At 38.4% G+C, this 22,178-nt stretch overlaps 1 pseudogene; it reads left to right on the plus strand.

Moving 5' to 3' along the window:
• The first annotated feature begins 1,744 nt into the window (after positions 1 to 1,744).
• Positions 1,745 to 22,107, plus strand: LOC102860566 (annotated as a pseudogene).
• The last annotated feature ends 71 nt before the right edge of the window (positions 22,108 to 22,178 follow it).

The following is a 22,178-nucleotide window of genomic DNA, read 5'->3' on the forward strand; positions in this document are numbered from 1 at the left end:
CTAAATGTTGTCATTAATGTGCATTGTATATCTTTTTTAGTAATTATCTGTCATCTTAAAATGTTATGGATAGTAAGGGTGTGTCAATTCTGGAATATTTTAAGAGGTTAAGGAAGGTTTAAAAGAATAGGGGAAAGCATATGGATCTCAACTAGAGTCATTCACTCACTCATTGCCATCGAGTCACAATCAACTCAAAGCTGATGTTGCAGCAAATCACCAGAGGCTTTCACTGCTAGGCCACCAGAGCTCCTTACATGTACATATATCTACGCACAGCTATGCCATATATAGTGAGACAAGAATGGGCAATCTCCTCCTGTGCAATTTAAGCCTCTGAAAACCTGCTGGAAGATCAGCTATGAGTGGGTTCCAACTCAGCGGTACATAACAACAACATATGCATACGTTCTCATATGCTGTTCTGCTGAGAGGCGCCTGTGAGTCAAGTACAACGTGCAGAAACCCTATGAACAACAGATCTGAATCCTTTCCTATCCTGTGTCATCCTCACAATCTCTGACACACTCAAGCCCATTACTGCAGTCACTGGATCAATCCACCTGGCTGAGAGTCTTCTTCTCTTTCATTGTCCCTCTATCTTTCCAAGTATGATGGCCTTCTCCAAGGAATAGCATCTCTTAGCAACATGACAAAAGTATATGAAATGAAGCTTTATCATCTTTACCTCCAAGGAGCACTTTGACTGTGCCTTCCCCAAGACATATATGTACATCTCTATACATGTACAAATATGTACATATGTGTGTGTTTATATATATACACAAATATACTTAAGTATATAGACTCTTTTAAACTCAAGATATGTGTAAATAAAAAGCATGTCACTGTATAGTAAGATTAAGCAGCTAAATAAAAATATGTACTTTAATTATAAAATAATTCTATATCTAATCTGACAGCCTCTCAGACATCAATGATACAAGATCTAATGATATTGATCTTTGCTGTTGCCTCTGTGAAAGTTCACTTTCATTTTTTGACAGCTTCAGTTTTCCTAGATTCATACTTCGTACATTTCAAGTTCCAATTAGTAATGGATGTTTGAAGCTATTTGACTTCCTTTTGAGTCATGTCCATCAGCAAATGAAGGTTTTCATTCACTGAAAGCTTCACTCCACCCAAGGCATTTAGGCAGACTCCATTTGAAGGGGTCCTATTTTTAGTGTCTTTCAATCTAAAGGAATCATCTTTCAGCACTATACTATGTTCTGCTACTATTAATAAGATTCTTGCCAATCTATTTCTTTTTTTATTATTATTAAATTTTATTAGTTTTAATGAACATTTACAGAGATTTGGGGTTTTCATTCATTCATTGTTGCACTGTTTTCTCCACCCTCCTTCCCAGTTCGTTCTTCTTCCCCCCATGTCTGTTTTAATTGTCCAATTGCCACAGTGCTTGTCAAAGCCAGTTCTGGTTAATCTCCTTTGTCAGTGTGTCCCTTGCCATTCCCTATCACTCCTCCCTGAGAGAGACTTCACCCTGATTCATAAGGAAAAGGGGATGGTGTATTCTCTTAGCTACTTCCTGCTGAAAAGGGACGCTGTGGGTTTCAGGGTGAAGGTCTTCTCTCACTACTCTAAAGGTCCCCTTTGGCAGTAGGAGACACATAGACTATTATGGAGATTGATTTTGGAATTTAGATGCGCCAGTCTATTTCTTAAGAACTAAATTATCTAGTCTCTCTTAGTCTAGAAGTTCCAGTGAAATATGTCCAACATGCGTGCCACTGATAGTTTTTTAAATACCCAGAGTACAGCTTCCCGCATCACAGTATGTCACATGCCATCACAGTACAACAAATTGGCAGGTGAGTGGTGTGAAAAATGGAATGGAACACATAAAGATCAATATCCTAGGCAGTAAGGAGCTGAAACACACTAGTATTGGCCATTCTGAATTAAACATAGGTCTCCTATGCTGGGAATGATAAACTGAAGAGAAATAATGTTACATTCACTGTCAAAAAACATTTCAAGATTTGTTCTAAAGTACATTACTATCAGAGACAGGATAATATTCATATGCATACAAAGAACACCTGCTAATATGACTATTATTAAAATTTAAAGACCAATCACAAAAGCCAAGGATGAAGAAATTGAGGATTTCTATCAACTTTTGCAGTTTACATTTAATCAAATAAAATTGATGAAATAACGATGCATTCTAATACTGATTATTGGAATGCAAGAGTTAAAAATTAAGAAGAAGAATTGGTGGTTGAAAATACAGCCTTGGTAATTTAAATGAAGTCAGAGATAGCATGATAGAATATTATATAATCAATGACAAATACTATTGCAAATATCTTTTTTTAAAAAACATAAATAGTGACTATGCATGCAAACTTCAACAGATGTACAAAGGAATCAAAGGAACTACATCAGTTGAAAAATATGGCAACAAGATTGGAAGAAGATTCATCAACAATTGTGTTATGCAGATAATACAACCTTGTTAGCTGAAATTGAGAAGAACTTGCAGTGTTTGCTGTAAAAGGTCAAGGACTATAATCTTCAATATGAATTGAGGTTCAACATCAAAAAGAAACAAAGATTTTTCGCAACTGGGCAAATGGGCAGCATCATGATAGATGGAGAAGACATTGAAACAATTTTTGCTTCCTCAGTTCCAAAACTCTTGGCACCAGCAGTCAGGAAACCAAAAGACAAATTGTGTTACGGAAGTCCACTGTCATGGACTTCTCCAAAGTGCTAAAGAGCAATGATGTCAATCTAGAGACTAAGGTGTGTCTGATTCAGGCTATGGTCTTCAAAATTACTTTCTATGCATCAGAGAGCTGCATGATGGACTAAGGATGATAGAAGAATCGATGCCTTTGAGTTGTGCTCCTAGGAAAGAGTACTGGACATACCAAGGATCACCAAGAGAACTAACAGGTCTGTCTTGGATAGGATGAAACCAAAGTGCTCCTTGGAGGCAAGTATTATGAAGCTCCAACACACACACACACACACACACACACACACACACACACACACACACAGTGTTAAAGCATGTGGCCAGGTGGGACTAGTCTTTGGTGAAGGACATCATGCTTAGAAGTGTGGAGAGAAGCACAGTAGAGGAAGACTCCAGATGAGATGGACTGACACAGTAACTGAAGTAATGGGGATAGGAGTGTGAAAGACAGATTGAAATTGGCACAGAATAGGGCAAGGTTCAGAGCTATTATTCATAGGGTCACTATGAGTTGCAGGTGCCTCATTGGCATATAACAACATTAGTTGAAAGAAATAGTGCAGAAGCTTAATTTCATCAGTTAGAGCAAAGCCAGGGACTGGTTGTGGAACAGATGATCAACTGCTCATATGCAAGTTCAAACTGAAGCTGATTAAAATGAAAACAAATCCACAAAAGCCAAAACACAACCTTGAATATGTCCCACCTGAATTTAGAAACCATTTCAAGAATAAATGTGACTCAATACCAATTACCAAACAACTTGTAGGATCAAAGACATCATACAAAAAGTAGCAAAAGTCATTAAAAAAGAAAGAAAGCAAACAAAGACCAAAATGGATATCAGAAAGAACTTTGAAATATTCTCTAGAACACAAAGAAACTAAAGTCAGGGGGAAGAAAAATGATGAGGTGAGAGAACTGAACAGATTGCAAATGGCAATTTAAGATGATAAAAGCTAAGTATGATAACAAAATGTTCAAAGACCTAGAGTTAAAAAACTAAAAGGGAAGAGGATAATCAGCATATTTATGAAGTTGAAAGAATTGAAGAAAAAAATTCCAGCCTTGAGTTGCAAGACTGAAATATTCTAAGGTGAAATATTGAATGGTCTGAGAAGAATCAAAAGAGAAAATGGGCTGCGTAATCACTATGCACACACCAAAAAAAGGTCAGGGGATTTTTTTCCCCAACCAATTAAAGAAGCAGCATATGATCAAGAATCATTGGTACTGAAGAAAAAAATCCAAGCTACACTGAAGGCATTAGTAAAAAATCAAGGTTCCAGTAATGAATGAAATAAAAATTGAGACATTTAAACAAACGGAGGCAGTGTTGGACATATTCATTCATCTATGCTAAGAAATCTGAAAGACGGATGCTTGGCTAAGTAAATGGAAGAGATTCATATTTGTATCTATCTGCTCCAAAGACAAGTGATGCAATAGAATGTGAAAATTATTTTGTTGTTGTTATTGTTATGTGTTGTTGAGTCACTTGCGATTCATAGCAACCCTATGTACAACAGGCCTAAACCCTGCTCTATCTCTTGCCAACCTTATTGTCTCTGGCACACCTATCCTCATTACCCCAGTGCCTGAATCAATCCACCAAATCAAGGATCTTCCTCTCCCGCGCTTTCCCTCCAACCTCCCGAGCTTGACATCCCCTCCAAGGACTGATCTCAACTTACAACATGTCCAAAGTATGTTAGACAGAGCTTCAGAATCCTTAACTCCAAGAAGCAGCCTGGCTACGCCCTCTCCAGGATGAACTTGTTTATTCTCTTAAGCATGATGTCCTTCTCCAAGGACCTGTCCCTTCTTACAACAAGTCCAAATTATGTCAGACGAAGCCCCAGAAACCTTGCCTCCAAGGAGTAGCCTGGTTTAACCCTCTCTAGGAGGAATCTATTTGTTTTCTTGGCAGTCCATGGAACATTCAATACTCTTCTCCAGCACCACAGCTCAAAGGCATCAACTCTCCTTCTGTCATCCCTAGTCATTGTGCAGCTCTCTGAGCATAGCAAGTAATTGCAAAGACAATGGCTTGGATCAGGTGCACCTTAGTCTCCATGGTGACATCGTTGCTCTTCAGTACTTTAGAGAGGTCTCTGACAGCAGACTCTCTCAATGCAATTCATCTTTTAATTTCTTGGCTGTTGGTACCAAGAGTGTTGATTGTAGAGCCAAGCAAACTGAAGCTGTCAACAATCTCTTCACCATCTATCATGATGCAACCAATCAGATCAGTGGTGAAAATCTTTGTTTTCTTGATGTTGAGCTTCAATCCATATTGAAGACTGCAGTCCTTTACCTTCTACAGCAAGCGCTTCAAGTCCTCCTCTGTTTCAGCAAGCAGGGTTGTGTCATCTGCATAACACAGATTGTTGATAAGCCTACCTCCAATTCTGATGGCACACTTCTCCTCATAGAGCCCAGCCTCCTTGGATAATCTGTTCTGCATATAGATTGAAAAGATATGGAGATAGGACACATCCTTAGCACATACCCTTCCCAATTTTGAATGATGCAGTGTTTCCTTGCTCTGTTCTGACAACTGCCTCCTCGCCCAAGTATAGGTTTCACATAAGCACAATCAAGCGTTATTGGATTCTCATTCTTCTCAGAGTCAGCCACAGTTTGTTGTGACCTACACAGTCAAATGCTTTTGCATCATCAATGAAACACAGATAGACATTCCTCTGGTCTTCTCTGTTTTCATCCAAGATCCATTTGACATTAGCTATAATATCCCTAGTGCCATGGCCTCTTCTAAATGCAGCCTGCACTTCAGGCAGTTCTCTGTTGATGTGCTGTTCCAGTCATTTTTGGATAATCGTCAGCAGAATCTTGCTTGCATGTGATATCAATGATACTGTATAATAATTTCCACACTCTGTTGGATCACATTTCTTTGGAATGGGAACAAATATAGATCTCTTACAGTTAGTTGGCCAGGTGGTTGTCCTCCAGATTTCTTGGCACAAGTTGGTGAGCACATCCAGGACAGTGTCTGTTTGTTGAAATATGTCAATTAGTATGCCATCAACTCCTGGGCTTTGTTTTTTGTCAATTCTTTCAGAACAGCTTGAACTTCTTTTATCATCACAGGCTCTTACTCATACATTGTTTCATGAAATTCTTCTGTGTCCACCAATTCATTTTGGTACGATGACTCTTTATACTCTTTCCATCTTCTTTTATTTCTTCCTGGATCATTTAATATTCTGCTCAAAGCATCCTTAAGTAGTGCAACTCGAGGTATGACTTATGTATAATACTGCAAAAAAATGGAAATTTCAGAACGCTTAATTGTACTCGTTTTAAACCCTATACATGGACTAAGAAGCTTGTTCATACAAAACAAAGGAATACTTATGATTTAAAATTGGCAAAGTTGTATCCTTTCACCACACCCATTAAATCTGTATGCTGAGTAAAATTGAAAATATGAGAAACTATACAAAGATAAACGAGGCATCATGATGGTGGGAAGACTCTTTAATAATCCACAACATTCACATGACACGATTTCATTTGCTGAAAATGAGTAAGACTTAAAGCCCTTACTGATGAAGCTCAAAGCCTTTAGTATGGATTACACCTCATTATAAAGAAAATAAAAATCCTCAAAAATGAGCAAAGAAACAACGTCATGATGAACAGGGAAAAGAAAAAATTGTTAAGATTTCATTTTATTTAGATTCATACTCAACACTCATGAAAGCACCAGTCAAAATATCAATTGACACAATGCATTAACAAACCAAGCTGCCAAGATCTCTTTGAACAGCTAAAGAGCAAGGTGACTAACTTTGAAGACGAAGGTGCACCTAGTTCAAACTAGGGTGTTTTCAATACTTTCAGATGCATTTGAAAGTGGGACAATAATTAAGGAAGACTAAAGAAAAATTGTGGAGTTGGCAAAGAATACTAGACTGCCAGAAGAATTTTAAAATTTGTCTTGGGAAAGAGCAGATAGAAAGCTCCTTAGAAGCAAAATAGTGAGACCTCGTTGCACATACTTTGGATACGTTATCCAGACAGCCCAGTCACTGGAAAAAGAAACGTCTTGTAAAACAGAAATTCAGTACAAAAAAAGAAATATTTTTTCAATGTACTGACAAAGTGTCTGCAACAATGTGATCATTATAAGCAGTGACTGTGAAGATGACTAAGGACCAAAGGTTGATGTGGATTGGAGCCAACTCATTTGCATCTAACAACACTGATCATCTTATAAAATTCTTGGGAATGTAATTCTTAAGTGCACATAGTAAACTTTCAATGGTATTAACAATTCTGGAGATGTCAGGACTACCAATGACTAATCATCAGGAATGCAATATGCCTTTTTCAATCCAGGCAAAATACAAAGTTCTTCACACCTGGGCTTGCCAGAACATGGGGATCTCCAAGAAATAGACGTTGAAGAAAATAAGGATTTTCCACCAACATCAGTGAGAGTGCAGACCTTCCCTCAGAGCTGGACCTGGATTTAGAATTCAAGCCTTCTAAACTAGTTCTCTCACCTATAAAATGAAAATATAATGATATCCTCATCTGTCAACTATTAAAATGAAATGAAATTATATAAAGCCGCCCAACGCAGTGATTAACAAACGTGGGTCATTTGCTTAACTGCATCAATATATCAAAGGCAATTTACAAGGATTGACATTACAAAGCAGGATCATATGACATTTTCCAAAAATTCCTTGAGCTTCAGATCTAAGTACTAAAAGAAAAAGGTATCCATCTACATTAAAAAGTTATATCAATTTTTTTTCAAACTAACAGTGGATTTAATGTGTTACACACTATTAAAAAATTAAAAGCACATAAAACTATAAATAAATAATTGTCCCAAATTCCATAATTTTATAAGGAAAAAAATCCTTTGAAAAAGCTTCTTGTAGAAAAGAGCCAGGAGAAAAAGCATTAAAAAAGAGAAAGAATATATCTTTTTCTATAAGTAAAGCAATGAATGTATAAAAGACTACATTCAACTTTATTAACTGAAGTCAGTTATCAGAATTACTAAGCAAGGAACACTGGTGGCATAATCCACAGAGAGTTATGCTTGATAACCCAAAGACTTCACCTCTCTGGCCTTTCAAATCCACCAATGGCTCCACCAAAGCAAGAATGGCAAGCTCTTCCCATTCAGTTTGTTGTTGTTGTTGTTGTTGTTGTTATGTGCCGTCGAGTCGCCTGCGACTCATAGCGACCCTATGTTCAACAACCCTAAACTCCGCTCTGTCCTGTGACAATCACACTGTCTCTGACACTCCCATCCCAATTATCCCAGTCACTGAATCAATCCACCTCATTCAGTTTAGAGCCGGAGAAATCCAAAAGAGGGTCAGCTATGAGTTTGTTCCGACTCATGAGCAAGGAATGTATGAGTAATCAGGATTATTGAATTAAACTCTTTTGAAGCAAAATAAAAATTGGAAAGAAGAAAGGCAAAGGTCTTCTGAGTTGCAGTAGAATTTTTTTTTTAACTCACTTCTTATCTTTGTTGAGAATATTGAAGAACTCGTACAATTTCTCTCAGGAGAAATTTTTCCCTTTGGAGAGATTTATCCCATCTGGAAATAAAGGAGTTAAATTATCTATTGAATAGTTTAAAAAAAAATCCCATCAAATCACATCACAATCAAATCACATCACATCTCTTCCTGAGGTGTCAGACCTGAGCCTGCCTGGAATAGTGAGTTGCAGTTTCTTTACTCTTTATGCGGCCTTATGTGCTTGGAACAAAATTTTTAGTCCATGTCCAAATGGGTGTATAAAGACTTATTGAACAGCAAGGCACAAATCTACAGCCTCACTTTCAACAGCAGCAGCATCATTATTTAAAAAAATAAAACAAACCAACTCATTGTCATCAAGTCAGAGCCAAGTCATAGCTGACCCTCCATCAGGTTTTCAGAGGCTGTAAATTGCACAGGCAGAGATTATCCATCTTTCTCCCTCATGGTAGCTGGTATATTTGAACCACTAGCCTTTGGGTTAGCAGCACAACTCCTTACTCACAATGACACATGGAATAAAGATTGCATTTGTCAAAAATGTCCTTTTACTTGGATGTGCAATAAACACCCATGCTAGCAGCAGCCAAGAAATCAAAAGACATTTTGCATTGGCCAAATCTGCTGTCAAAGACCATTTTTTAAAGTCTACTTTAAAAAAAAAAACTAAGGTACACCTGTGTTATGCAGATGACACAACCCTGCTTGCTGAAACTGAGGAGAACCTGAATGAAGCACCTGCTGCAGAGGGTCAAGGACTGCAGCCTACAATATGTATTGAGGCTCAATGTCAAGAAGACAAAGATTCTCACCACTGGACCAATTGGCCGCATCAGGATGGATGGTGAAGAGATTGAGATTGTACACAGCTTCAGTTTGCTTGGCTCCACAGTCAACACTCTTGGCACCAGCAACCAGGAAATTAAAAGGCACATTGCCATGGAAAAGTCTGCTGTTAGGGACCTCTCCGAAGTACTGAAGAGCAATAGTGTCTCTCTGGAGATTAAGGTGCTTCTGATATAGACCATGGTCTTCACAATCACTTAATATGCATCAGAGAGTTGGACAATGACCAAGGAAGATAGAAGGAGAATTGATACCTTTGAGCTGTGGTGCTGGAGAAGAGTATTGAGAGTACCATGGACTGCTAGGAAAACAGATTCATCCTGGAAAGGGTTAAACCGGGTGGCTCCTTGGAGGCAAGGATTCTGAGGCTCCATCTAACATACTTTGGACATGTTGTGAGGAGAGACCGGTCCTTGGAGAAGGTTATGCTTGGGAGGGTGGAGGGACAGCGCACGAGGGGAAGGCTCTCTATGAGGTGGATTGATTCACTGACTGGGATAATCAGGATGGGAGTGTCAGAGACAGTGGGATTGGCACAGTCAGAGCAGAGTTTAGGGCTGTTGTACATAGGGTCGCTATGAGTCACAAGTGACTTGACGGCACATAACAACAACAACAACAAGAAGGTACACCTGACCCAAGCTATTATATTTTCAATTGCTTCATACATGTGTCAAAGATGAATAATATATAAGGAAGACTGAAGAACTGAATTGTGGGAACATATCATGTTGTTGTTGCTGCAGAGCAATTGGCCTTAACTCAGAGCTAACCTCCAGAGAGCTTTCAGAGGCAGAAAATCACAGGGGAGACTGCCCATCCTTCTTCCAAGGAGCAGCTGGTGGGTTCGAACTGTGTGCCTTTGGGATTGCATTGCAGCTTCTTACCCAGAGCCCCCTAGACTTCCAAGACAACAAACACATCTGTTTTGGAGCAAGTGCAACCAGTGAGCTCCTTAGAGGCAAGGACGGTGAAACTTGGTCTCATATCCTTTGGATATGTTCTCATGAAGGGGCAATCCTTGGAAAAATACATCATGCTGGGGAAAGTAAAGGGTCAGTGAAAGGTAAGAAAACTTTCAAGGACATGGACTAGCAGACACGGCAATTGAGACTGAGATCTTAGAAATGGAAACACAAAGAAGGAGGAACAGCTGTAAGCAGACACTAGTGATTGAAACATGGAATATGACGAGCATGAATGTAGGAAAATTGGACATTGTTACAAAAGAAGTGGAACACATAAATATTGACATAGTAGGGACTGGTGAAATAAGATGGCTTGGTATGGGACATTTTGAATCAGATTATTATATTATCTACTATGCTGGGGATGAAAAGGTGAGGAAAAATGGGGTTGGTTTCATAATTTAAAAAGTCATTTCTAGGTCCATCATGAAATACAACGTGGTGAGTGACAGGATAATATCCATACGCATACAAGGAAGTTCAGTGAATACCACTATCATTCAAATATATGAAATATATATTGAAAGTGGAGGAAATGGAAGATTTCTACCAACTTTTGCAATCAGAAATCAATCAAACGTGCAATCCAGATGCTTTGATAATAATGGGTGACTGGATTACCACAGTGACTACAAACATGGACTTGGGTATTGCAGAGATTTTTAAGATGGTGCGAGACAGGGAAAGGTTCAGATATGTTGTTCATAGAGTCAGTATGTGTCATGGTTAACTTGATGGCACCTAACAATAACAACAACAGCAACCCTCAGTAGACACCAAGAAGATCTTGAAGGCTAATTATGCGCAGGCTTTAAGAAAACTCAAGTTTCATTAGCATTGCCTAACAGAACTGAACTTCATGTTTGAAAAATTTACTCAGTAAGTACCGCTTATAAACTAGTTTCATGAATGCTAGCACAAGACTTCTGGGTCAGAAAGAAAGAACTGTCTAAAATGAATATATGATTAGATGTTATACGTACAACAACAGCCCAAGATTGGGAGGGGGAGGGAGGTAATTATGCAACAATGAATGAATATTTTTTTAAAAAGTGAGGCAGGAGGGGGTGGGCAGGGAGAAAATTAGAACAATGAATGGCCGGAAACCCTAAAAAAAAATTAAAATTAAATACAGCTATCCGGTTGTGCATTAAGACAACTGTAGTTGACTTAATATTCAATTATTAGACTTTGGAGTTTTCCATAACTCGATTAAAATACAGGCTGTCTTAGTTAAAACAAAAAAGTGAACTTGGGAAGAAGGGAGGGAGGATGAGGCGGTAAAATATATAACAATGAATGAATGAAAATCTAACTTCTCTGTAAATGTTCATTAAAATCACAATTGAAACAAAAGTGTACATTAAAAAAACCAAATAACCCAAGACCAGTAAACAGTTCTTATGCCAATTCTCCAAGTTCCAGGCCCCTCAGAATGATGCACTGAGGACCTGAAGATACCTGTATACACAGTGAGTGTGTTACAGAAGAATCCCAAGTTTGGGAAATGCCAATCTCTTCTCCTCTACTCTAAAGAGCAACAGTCTCTTTTTTTTAAGGGTATTCTTGAAAAGGTTGTCCAGAAGAAAAGGCAGTTGGTGCTTCTGCTCACAAGACATGACAGAAATTTTAGAGACCCATGGAGAATTGTGTCCCAGCATTAAGTGATCATGTACCTCGGTTTGCTTGGGACAGTCTAGATTAATCTATTTGATTTAAGCTGAATTATTAATGACATTTCTTCTTCCTTCTCACAAATGTTTGTTTGGGGGAAAACATGTAAGATAAGTTTATCTAAAGTTTGGGGTTGTGTTCATTCATTGTCATATCTTTTTCTCCCTCCTCCTTCCCACCCACTCCCCCTGCCCCGTTCTCTTTGTAATTCACCCCTTTTCCCAGATTGTTCACTGTTATACATACAATAGAGGGAGCTCTGGTGCCCTAGTGGTAAGAATCTGTGCTGCAATCCTAAAGGTACAAGTTTCAAATCTGCCAGGTACTCTGCAGGACAAGGATGGGCAATCTCCTCCTATGTGATAATTTGCTGGAGGGTCAACTATGGGTTGCTTCCGACTTGATGGTACACAACAACAGCATACATATAATGCTGAAACATACAGCCCTTTCAAACAGTCCTTCTTGTTTGTTCCAGTGTAGTGTCCATTATCTGTTCATTCTTTTCCTGTTACTCCACCCTCCGAAGCCCATGCCAATCTCATTTTCTAACAGCCGCTTTATGCAGTACTTGGCCTTTTGTGACTGAGATATTTCACTCAGCATATCTTCCAGGTTCATTTATTCTTTGTAGTGTTTTAAAAGGTCATTGTTTTTCATTGCTGCATAATATTCAATTGTGTGAATGTACTATAGTTTTCTATCCATCCTTTCGTTGATGAGTATTTGGACTGCTTCCATCTATTCACTATTGTGACTACAAAGCAATAAACATGGTGTGCATGCTTAGAACTCCTAAAACATTTTATATAGTGGCCTGAGGCATGCTCATTTCAACAGCTAAGGTTAGGGCCATAAAACATCCCAAGAAAATAGCATATCATTTTTATAATCACTAAATGAAAGAGACTTCCAGCACTTACTTAGAAAGAGATATATTTCAGGAAAAATGAAAACTGGTTTGACACATTACTAAAGATAGTTAAGTCAAGCTTTCACATACCAGTATAGCAATTACAATATTTTGCTCAAAAATGTGCCCATCTTTAACAAAAATCTCTAGGAATCTTCCCCCCTAAATATTCCTAAAGTTGAATATAATTTTTTTTCTTTCCATTTTGAGACAGAGGAATTAAAAATATTCACAAAACTATTCATTGCATTTTAGTCATAACTAGACATGTAGCTAGACAAGGCTATTTCTTGGAAAGGGACAGTGACAGAGAGGAAGACTGATAAAGAGATGGATTGAGACAGTGATGTGAGCAACGGGCTCCTCTGTGTCAGAGATGATGAGGATGGCACAGGGCAGGGCTGTTCACGAGCCGTGCTCAGTGGCATCTAACAAGAAAATAATCAGTTTTTTACAAGTTCTATGTCCTCTCTTACCTCTCTACAAAGTTCAAACTGTTTAGATTTCAAAACCCAACCTTATCCCCTCCCATTAGTCCTCATTCTTGTCCTTAATCTAGTCATCACAGTTAATCCCAACCTTAGATAATAGTGATTTTGTGAACTTGAACACAATGCCTTGGGATTAAGCCTGGTTTATCCCTTTAGAATGGTCTGCACAGCACAGTTTGGTTAAGTGCATTTTAATCTCTACACATGAGTATCCACTCAATTCTCTAGTCATAGTAACCTAATCCTTGATGTTCTCATTGACTAAACTTGAATTGGTAGCGTTTTGGAACATCATTTTCTGGAGTTTGGGACTCTGTTCTTCTCAGTTCTTTAAGTCTTAAGTAACTGTACTTAAATCTGTTGGAAAGCACCAAAATTCTCACATAGGACTTTAAAGATCTTTTAATTTTACTGATATATCTTATTTCCTGTATCATGAAGTGGCCTTCAGTCTGAAATTACTATCTAGATTCTAGGCCCACTTGTCCATCTCTACTGTAATGACCATTGTACTATTCTCACTTTAGTTAGTGACTTCCTAACCTACCAGTTCAATTCCAGGTAGCTTATTCATGGATGGTTCTATCATAATATATCGTTGACAGTTTCTCTGATTTGTGTTTTCTTTTCACATTAACTACATGATTCTAGCAAGTTCTCAGGATGAAGGCAAGAAAGATTAACAAAACCTTGCATGTTCCAAAAGTCAGAGCATAAGGTAGGTTATTAGAATGACTGGACTTTGTTTCTTCTATGTATATGGGATACCAGGGAATTATTTACATTTCAATTTAAAATTAAAAATTTACACCTATAGTAAAAATCGTTTGCACATAAAAATTGCAATTATTTGGGGAGGGGGAATGGAAATAAGCAAACCCTGAAAAATAATCTATGAATAGCAATGCTTTCAATACACAAATCATAGCTTAATGAGAGTAATAGAATTAGGGCAAGCTCTGGTGGCTGAGTGATAAGAAACTGCATTGCCAATTCAAAGGCACACAGTTCAAACCCACCTAGTGATCTACAGGAGAAAGATGACCCTCTCCTCTTGCGTGATTAACAGCCTTTGAAAACCAGCTGAAGGGAGGGTCAGCTATGGGTCTGTTCCAACAGAACAGCACTTAACGACAAAGGAATTGGAGCATGGTTTGTTTTCTTTTTAAAAAATATTACTTTCTTTTTACATTTGGAAAAGGAAAATATAAGACTTATTTACCACAAGATGATACTTTGCAGATAATTCAATGCAAATATTTCAGTTATCAACGTTTCTTTGTTAGTGAGCCTTTCCTTAATCAAATCTTAGTCTAGCAGTGTATTGATTTGAGAACATGCTCCCTTTCATATGCACATGTGTTTTCCAGAGGCTCAGAAAGGTTAACAACTGTTATATATCATTACATACTAACAGTTCGGTCTAATTGATAAGAACTGAATCAGCAATCTTAATATCTTCCACTTAACTCTATGACTCTGGCAAGCCACTTAACATCCATCAACTTAGTTTCTCTTTCAAAACGAATAATAGTAATTGTTGAAATAGGAAAATACCTATAAAGTATATTAAGAGCCATCAATAAAAAATGAGAAATGAATATAAAGTAATATATTACAAAAGCCTAGGTAAGCCTATTGTCCTAACATAGTACATGACATTATTAATCAGTAAAAAATGTTCTTAGCTTATACTAAGATTATGGACCATGACAACTATATTAAACTATTAGTATAAAAATACTCTGCCAAACAAATATCATAACAAGATTTTGACCTAAATTTTCTTTGAGAAACACAATATGATACTCAAAAAAACATACAGGTTTTTCCTATGGGCCAAGTTAGGATTTGCAATAGTGAAGAAAAGATTACTTGGTAAATATGACTGCAAATTTGTAAATGGGAATTTCTAAGTGTTTTCAAGTTCTTCTTGAAAACGTGGTACTAATTCCACATACTCACCAATTATAGTGATATGCTACAACCTCTCCCCCCACTTTTTCATGAATCATTGAAATAATGCAGCAAAAATTAATTATCATTCAACTGTCTAAAAAGTGCACCTTCAAGCTGTTAAATGTGTGAATCAAGATCTCTTATGACTTTAACAAGAACATTACTCTCCATGGGGATTATCTCCATTAACAGTAGGAAATGCATCCTTTTAAAACATTAACACTGAATGGAAAGGCTTCTCATGCATTTAAATAAAAGTCTTTATTCTTTACTTTACAATAAAACTTGCTTTTCCTAGTCCATAGGGAATTGTGCTGTTACCCAAAGGACATGCCTCTCTGGCAGTTCTACTCCATCACCAGCTCTACGAGAGAAAGATTAGTAATCTCCTACCATGCCATTTACACCCTGGAGAAAGCCTATGAGTCATTTTACTATAACAGCAGTGAGGGGTTTTATTCTATTTTATTTTATTTTATTAATTTTAATGAACATTAACAGAGATTTTGGATTTCCATTCATCCATTGTTGCCTTTTTCTCCCTGCCCACCCCTCCCCACCAGTTCGCTCCTCTCTTTGAAAAGTAAAAGAAAAATTCCTTCATTGGTATACAATCCCCTACCCCTACCCCCCGGCAACAGTAGAGAGTTTTGAAATATAGAGATTTGTTACATTTTTCTAGTAGTACCATGTTAAATGGGCTTTGTATTTTGAAATCTCCATATTTCAATCTCTTATTTACAAAAATAATGGTAAAAACCCAATTAAATTCAAGTGCATTTCTGGTTACAGACATTTGTGCCTAAGACTGACTTAGTTATATTTTAAACAGATCATTTACACCCAAGGCCTCAGATGCTACATTTGTTAGAGACAATTATGATGAAACCTCTCCTACATACTTTGGGCATAACGTGAAGAGGGACAAGTCCTAGGGAAAAGATATCATGCTGACAAAGGTGGAGGGTCAGAGGACACAAGAAAGATCCTCAGCAAAGTGAACTGAGTAGAACAACTCCAGGATGGCAGAAATCATAAGGGCAGCGCACAGGACAGGACAAGGTTTAGATCTGTTGTTTATAGGGTAGTTATGAGCTGTAGACAATTTTATGGTACCAAACAAGAACAACAATAACATAACAGAAACTAAACAAAAGAAAAATTAACTAATCAGAATAAAAAAGAAAACACATTGTCAAATTGATTCTAGCTTATAGCAACTTCATAAGAAGAGAGTAGAACTCCCTCAAAGAGTTTTAAGGCTGAGAATCTTTTAGTGGAAGCAAACTTACCACATTTTCTTATGTGGCGCAGCAGTGGACTAGAACCGCCAACTTTTCAGTTACCTGCAGATCACCTTACCACTGCACCGGTGTTGGTGGTGGTGGTGATAGATGCTACTGAGTTGAGGATGACCCATAGCAACATTACAGAGATCTGAACAACACATCTGAAGCCCGTCCTATTCAGTGGTCATCCTGGCCATCCTCAATGATTTGGAGAGATCCCTGGAGCAGATTTTCAGTGCAATACATCTCCTGATATCCCGACTGCTGATACTAAGAACGCTGATTGTGGACTGAAGTAAGATGAAGTTGTTAACGATTTCAATCTTTTCTGCATCTATCATGATGTTACCTGTCAGTACAGTGGTGAAAATTTTTGTTTTCTTGACAGTGAAATGCAATCCACCTTGAAGCCTGTAGTCTTTGATTTTCTGCCGCAAGTGCTTCAAATCCTCCTCGCTTTTAGCAAGTAAAATTATGTTACCTACATAACAAATGTTATTGATGAGCTCTCCCTCCAATCTGATGTCACATTCTTCTTTAGAGTTCAGTTTCATGAGTAATTTGCTTAGCATACAGATTGAATAGGTATAAAGAGAATAGACAACCCTGATGCCCACTTTTCCTAATTTTTTCTTTCTTTTTCTCCCTTTCTTAATTTTAAGCCATAAACCACTGCCCACTAGGGCTCCTTTAAAAGTGGGAATATAAAAAGAAAATAAAAAAAAGACCACAAATATACAAAAGTGACAATAATGGTCTTCATATATGATTAAATGATGAATGATTAAAATAATGACTGAAAACTGATGCTGTCTTTGTCTTATAAAACTGTCAAGTCCAACACAACTCATAGCAACCCAACGAACAACAGATCTGAACCCTGTCCTATCCTATGCCATCTTCACACTTCCTGACTTACGAGAGCCCACTGCAACAGTCACTGTGTCAATTCACCTTGTTGAGGGTCTTCCTGTGCTCTGCTGACCCTCCACCCTTCCAAATATCATGTCCCACTCCAAGGAATAACCAGCCCCTCCTAGCAACATGCCCAAAGTATATGAGGCAAAGCCTCATCATTCTTGCCTCCAAAGAGCACTCTGGCTGCACCCTCTCCAAGACATATCTGTTCTTTTGGCAGTCCATGAGATGTTCAGTGCTCTTCTCCAACATCACAGCCCAAAGACATCAATTCTTTTGTCATTCTTATTCATTGTTCAGCTCTCAGATGCATAGTAAGTGATTAGAAAGACTACGGCCTGAATCAGATGCATCTTAATCCTCAAACTAACATCATCGCTCTTCAGTAATTTGGAGAGGCCCATAACTGCAGATTTTTCCAAGTGTAATGTGCCTCCTTATTTTCTGATTGCTGGTACCAAGTGTATTAATTGTGGATCCAAGCAAGACGAAGCTGTTGACAGTTTCAATCTCTTCTCCATCTATAATGATGTTGCCTATTGGTCCAGTGGTAAGAATCTTTGTTTTCCTGACATTGAGATGCAATCTATATTGAAGGCTGTGTTCCTAGAGCTTCGGCAACAAGTACTTCAACTCCTCCTCACTTCTACCAAGCAAAGTTGTATTATCTGCATAATGCAGGTTATTGATGAGGATCCCTCCGATCCTGATGCCACAGTCCTTTATAGAGTTCAGTTTCTCAAATAATTTGCTCAGCATACAGATTAAATAGGTATTGAGGGAGAATAAAACCCTGAACACCCACTTCTTAATTTTAAACCATGCCGTGTTCCCCTGCTCTGTTCACACAATAGCCTCTTGGTCCAGGTATAGGTTTCACATGAGAAAAATTAAGTGCTCTGGGATTCCCATTTTTCTCAATGTCAGCCACAACTTGTTATGATCCACACAGTCAAATACTCTTGCAAAATCAATAAAAACCAAATAGACATTCTTCTAGTATTCTTTACTTTCAACCAGGATCCATCTGACATTAGCAATAATATCCTATTGCCATGGCCTCTTCTAATCCTGTTTGAACTTCTGGCAGTTCCTTATCTATGCACTGTTCTAGCCATTCTTGAATGATCTTCAACAGTATTTTACTTGCATGTGATATTAATTATATTGTTCAATAGTTTCCACATCTTGTTGGGTCACCTTTTTGGGAATGGGGACAAATCCAGACCTCTTCCAATTGATGAGGACACCCAAGGCTGCATCTGTTAATTGAAACAAGTCAATTGGTATCCCATCAATTCCTGGGGCTTTTTTCTTTGCCAATGACTTCAATGTAGCTTCCACTTCCTCTTTCATTACCACTGGCTCCTACTCATACTTTCCCAAATTTTTTTCAATATTAATCAGTTCTGTTTGGTACAGTGATTCTGTGTATTCCCTCCACTTTCTTTCAGTACTTTCTGGGTCGTTCAATAGATTACCCAGGTGTGGGCTGGACGACTCTTACTTAAACCAATCAGGATCTGGTGGGCAGGCCTTTGTGATTAAAAGTCCATTGGGTCATGCCTATGAGTCCCCCATTTGGACTCTCCTGTCTGAAGCAATTGGATTCTGGAAGGTAGGTTGTTTTTATTTAATTGACAGTAGGCTGTATACTGTCTGGTCTGTTTTTATTTAATTAACAATCAGGTGAAAGCTGTTTGGTCATTCTGATTTTTAAACAAAACTGTACAGCTACATGATTGGTATGTATGTGCATATCTGCCATGATAAAATTCAAATGGGTTCACAAGGCTTTCTTACCTTGGGAGGACACAGGTTTCTTTCTTTCTTTTTTTTAGGGAAAAAAATTATTTTATATCATTTTAAGATTTTCAGTGGACCAGTATTACTTTTATAACTTTAAATATATATTTCTTTATCTGAGACCTGTTTCTATTTGTGGTTCCCTGATACTAATTGGTATAATTTTCCGTGAAAGAAAGAGTAATGAACAAAGTCCCTGTATCCAATGTAACAGTCAATAGAAGCCTGCAGTCTGTAGATCAAAGCAGGATTGGGAAACCTTTAAACACATGCTTCATTTCCCTAAGAAGTTTTTAAATCAACTTTTCAATGTCAAAGTGTTGTGCTTAATAGGAAAGATTACTTAGAGGATATAATAGAATAGATGAAGATAGCAAAAACTGCTCACGACAAGATTACTGATTCTTTTGGTCACCTATACATCAAAATAAATATTAAGCTGGAAAATCTCAAGTAATATATTAAAATCCTCTGGTTGCACTGTGGTTAAGGCATTTGTGTGTTTCATCTAGAGCAACATAGTCACCAGTTTAATGAAGAATCCACACATCAGGTTTTCGTAATCTCGTGTACCTGGTTCAAAGTATTGTGCCAATTCTCTGGGTACTTAGAAAGCTTATTCGTCAATTTACTGCCTCATTCAATAAACCCGTATTGAGTAGCTACTTCTGTGTTGTATATCATGCTAGTCTAAAACAAGCCTGGTATAGACACTTGACAAGCTAAAGAATTCCTGGTTGTACTATGGCTAGAGCTGTGGACTGCTAACCAATAGCTTAGTAGTTCTAACCCACCTGCCACTCTTGAGAGAAAAGATGTGGCTTCCATAAAGACATACAGCCTTGGAAACACTATGAGGTAGTTCTACTCTGTCTTATAGGGTCACTATTGTTATTGTAGTTCTGCACATCAAGTTAGAACCGACTTATAGCTAACCCTCTAGTGGCTTTTAAGAGATGGTAAATCATATGCAAGGAAACAGCCCATCTTTTTTCCCAAAACAGCTGATGAATTTGAAACACAAGCCTTTAAGTTGGCAGTATTAATAGGAACTAACTCAGCAGTAGTAGGTTTGGAGACTAACAATCTTTGGAAGCTTGTCCTTTCATTATTTATTCCATTGTTTAGCAATAATTTACTGCATTGTTGTTATTGTTAAGTGCTGTGTAGTCAGTTTCAAGTTATAGCCACCCACATAATAGTCCTGTGCAATCCTCACAATCTAATCTGTGCTTAAGCTATTGTTACAGTCTCTGTGTCAATTCAACTCATTGAGGGTCCGTCTTTTTCACTCACTCTCTATTCTACCAAGCATGATGTCCTTCACCAGTGATTGTGTTTGGGTAAAAACAATATACCCAAAATACTTGAGACAAAAAAAATCTTACCAACCTTACTTCTAAAGACTATTCTTGCTACATTTCTTCCCAAATAGGTTTGCTTATTCTTTTGAGATCTATGGTATATTCCTGACTCTTTGCCATCATAACAGTTCAAAGGCATCAATTCTTCATTGTCCAACCCTCACATACATATGTTGTTGCTGCTGTGTGCCACCAAGTCAGACCAACCTGAAGATGACCCTCATACATAAGAGGCAACTGAAAATACCATGGCCAAAGTCAGGCACACTTTAGTTCTCAAATGAAATCCATGTTCTTTAGTACTTTACAAAAGTACTTTGCAGATATTCCCACTATGTCATTTCTTGAATGCTGCTTCCACAGGTGTCAATTGTGGGCCCAAGTAAAATGAAATCCTTAACAACTTCAATCTTTTTTCCATTTATCACTACTATGTACTAAGCATTATGCTAGAATTCCAAGTTTCTCAACCTTGGAATAATTGGCATTTTATTTTTACTTCCCTAGTAAGCATAGAGTGAGCTCTGGTGACCTAGTGGTAAGAAGCTGTGCTGCAATCCCAAAGGCACCCTGTTGAAATCCAACGCCTACTCTGAGGGAGAAACAGCAATTTCCTCTGTGTGGTTTACTGCTCCTGAAAGCCCACTGGAGGCTTTCCACACCACCCACAGAAGGCTTCATGTGGCATTGTCCTGGTTCCCATCATAAGTTAAAGGGGAAAGTTCCACATTGTCTGGGGCCCTTGATGTCCCACAGGTGAAGGAAGAGAGTGTCCTCAAATTCCCTGCAGCAGACACACAAGGGCGGCACCAACCTTGACTTGCAAATAGAACAACACACCTCCAAAACAGAAGATGATGGCATCTACATCATAAACTGAAGAGGATCTGAGAGAAGCTTCTCTTAGCTGCTCAGGCCATTGTTAGCATTGAAAATCAAGCTGATGTCAGTGTCATATCCTCCAGAAATACCGGCCAGAGAGCTGTGCCTAAGTTTGCTGCTGCTACTGGAGCCTCTTCTATAGTCAAACATTTAACTCCTGGAACCTTCACTAATCAGATCCAGGTATCCTTCCGGGAGCCTTGTCTTCTGGAGGTTATTGCTCCCAGGGTTGACCACCAGCCTCTGCCAGAAGCATTACATTACATTAACTTGCCTGCCATCGCCCTGTGTAACACAGATTATCCTCTGTGCTATATAGACTTTGCTATCCATGCAAAACCAAGAAAGCTCACTCCGTGGGTTTGATGTGGTGGATACTGGCCCAGGAAATCCTGCGCATGCGTGGCACAATCATCCGGGAGCTTCCGTGGGAAGTCACGCCTGAACTGTACTTCTACCGAGATCTGGAAGAGACTGAAAAGGAAGAGCAGGCTGCTGCTGAAAAGGCTGTGACCAAGGAGGAGTTTCAGGGAGAACGGTGGGCCCCTGCTCCTGAATTTACCGCTGCTCAGCCTGAGGTTGCAGACTGGGCCAAAGATACACATTTGCCCTCTGTGCCTGTTCAGCAGTTCCCTACTGAAAACGAGCGCTCAGCCTGCAACTGAAGACAGGTCTACAGCCCCCACTGCTCAGGCCACTGAGTGGGTTAGAACAACCACCAAGTAGTCTTAGACTGTGTTTTCAGTCTTTTAAAAAGTGGAAATTAAAAAAAAAATTTAAAAAGTGGAAATTAGGCT

Source organism: Elephantulus edwardii, unplaced genomic scaffold, assembly GCF_000299155.1.
Source record: "Elephantulus edwardii isolate Elephantulus edwardi_28Jun2011 unplaced genomic scaffold, EleEdw1.0 scaffold00182, whole genome shotgun sequence".
In the NCBI taxonomy this organism is placed as follows: domain Eukaryota; kingdom Metazoa; phylum Chordata; class Mammalia; order Macroscelidea; family Macroscelididae; genus Elephantulus; species Elephantulus edwardii.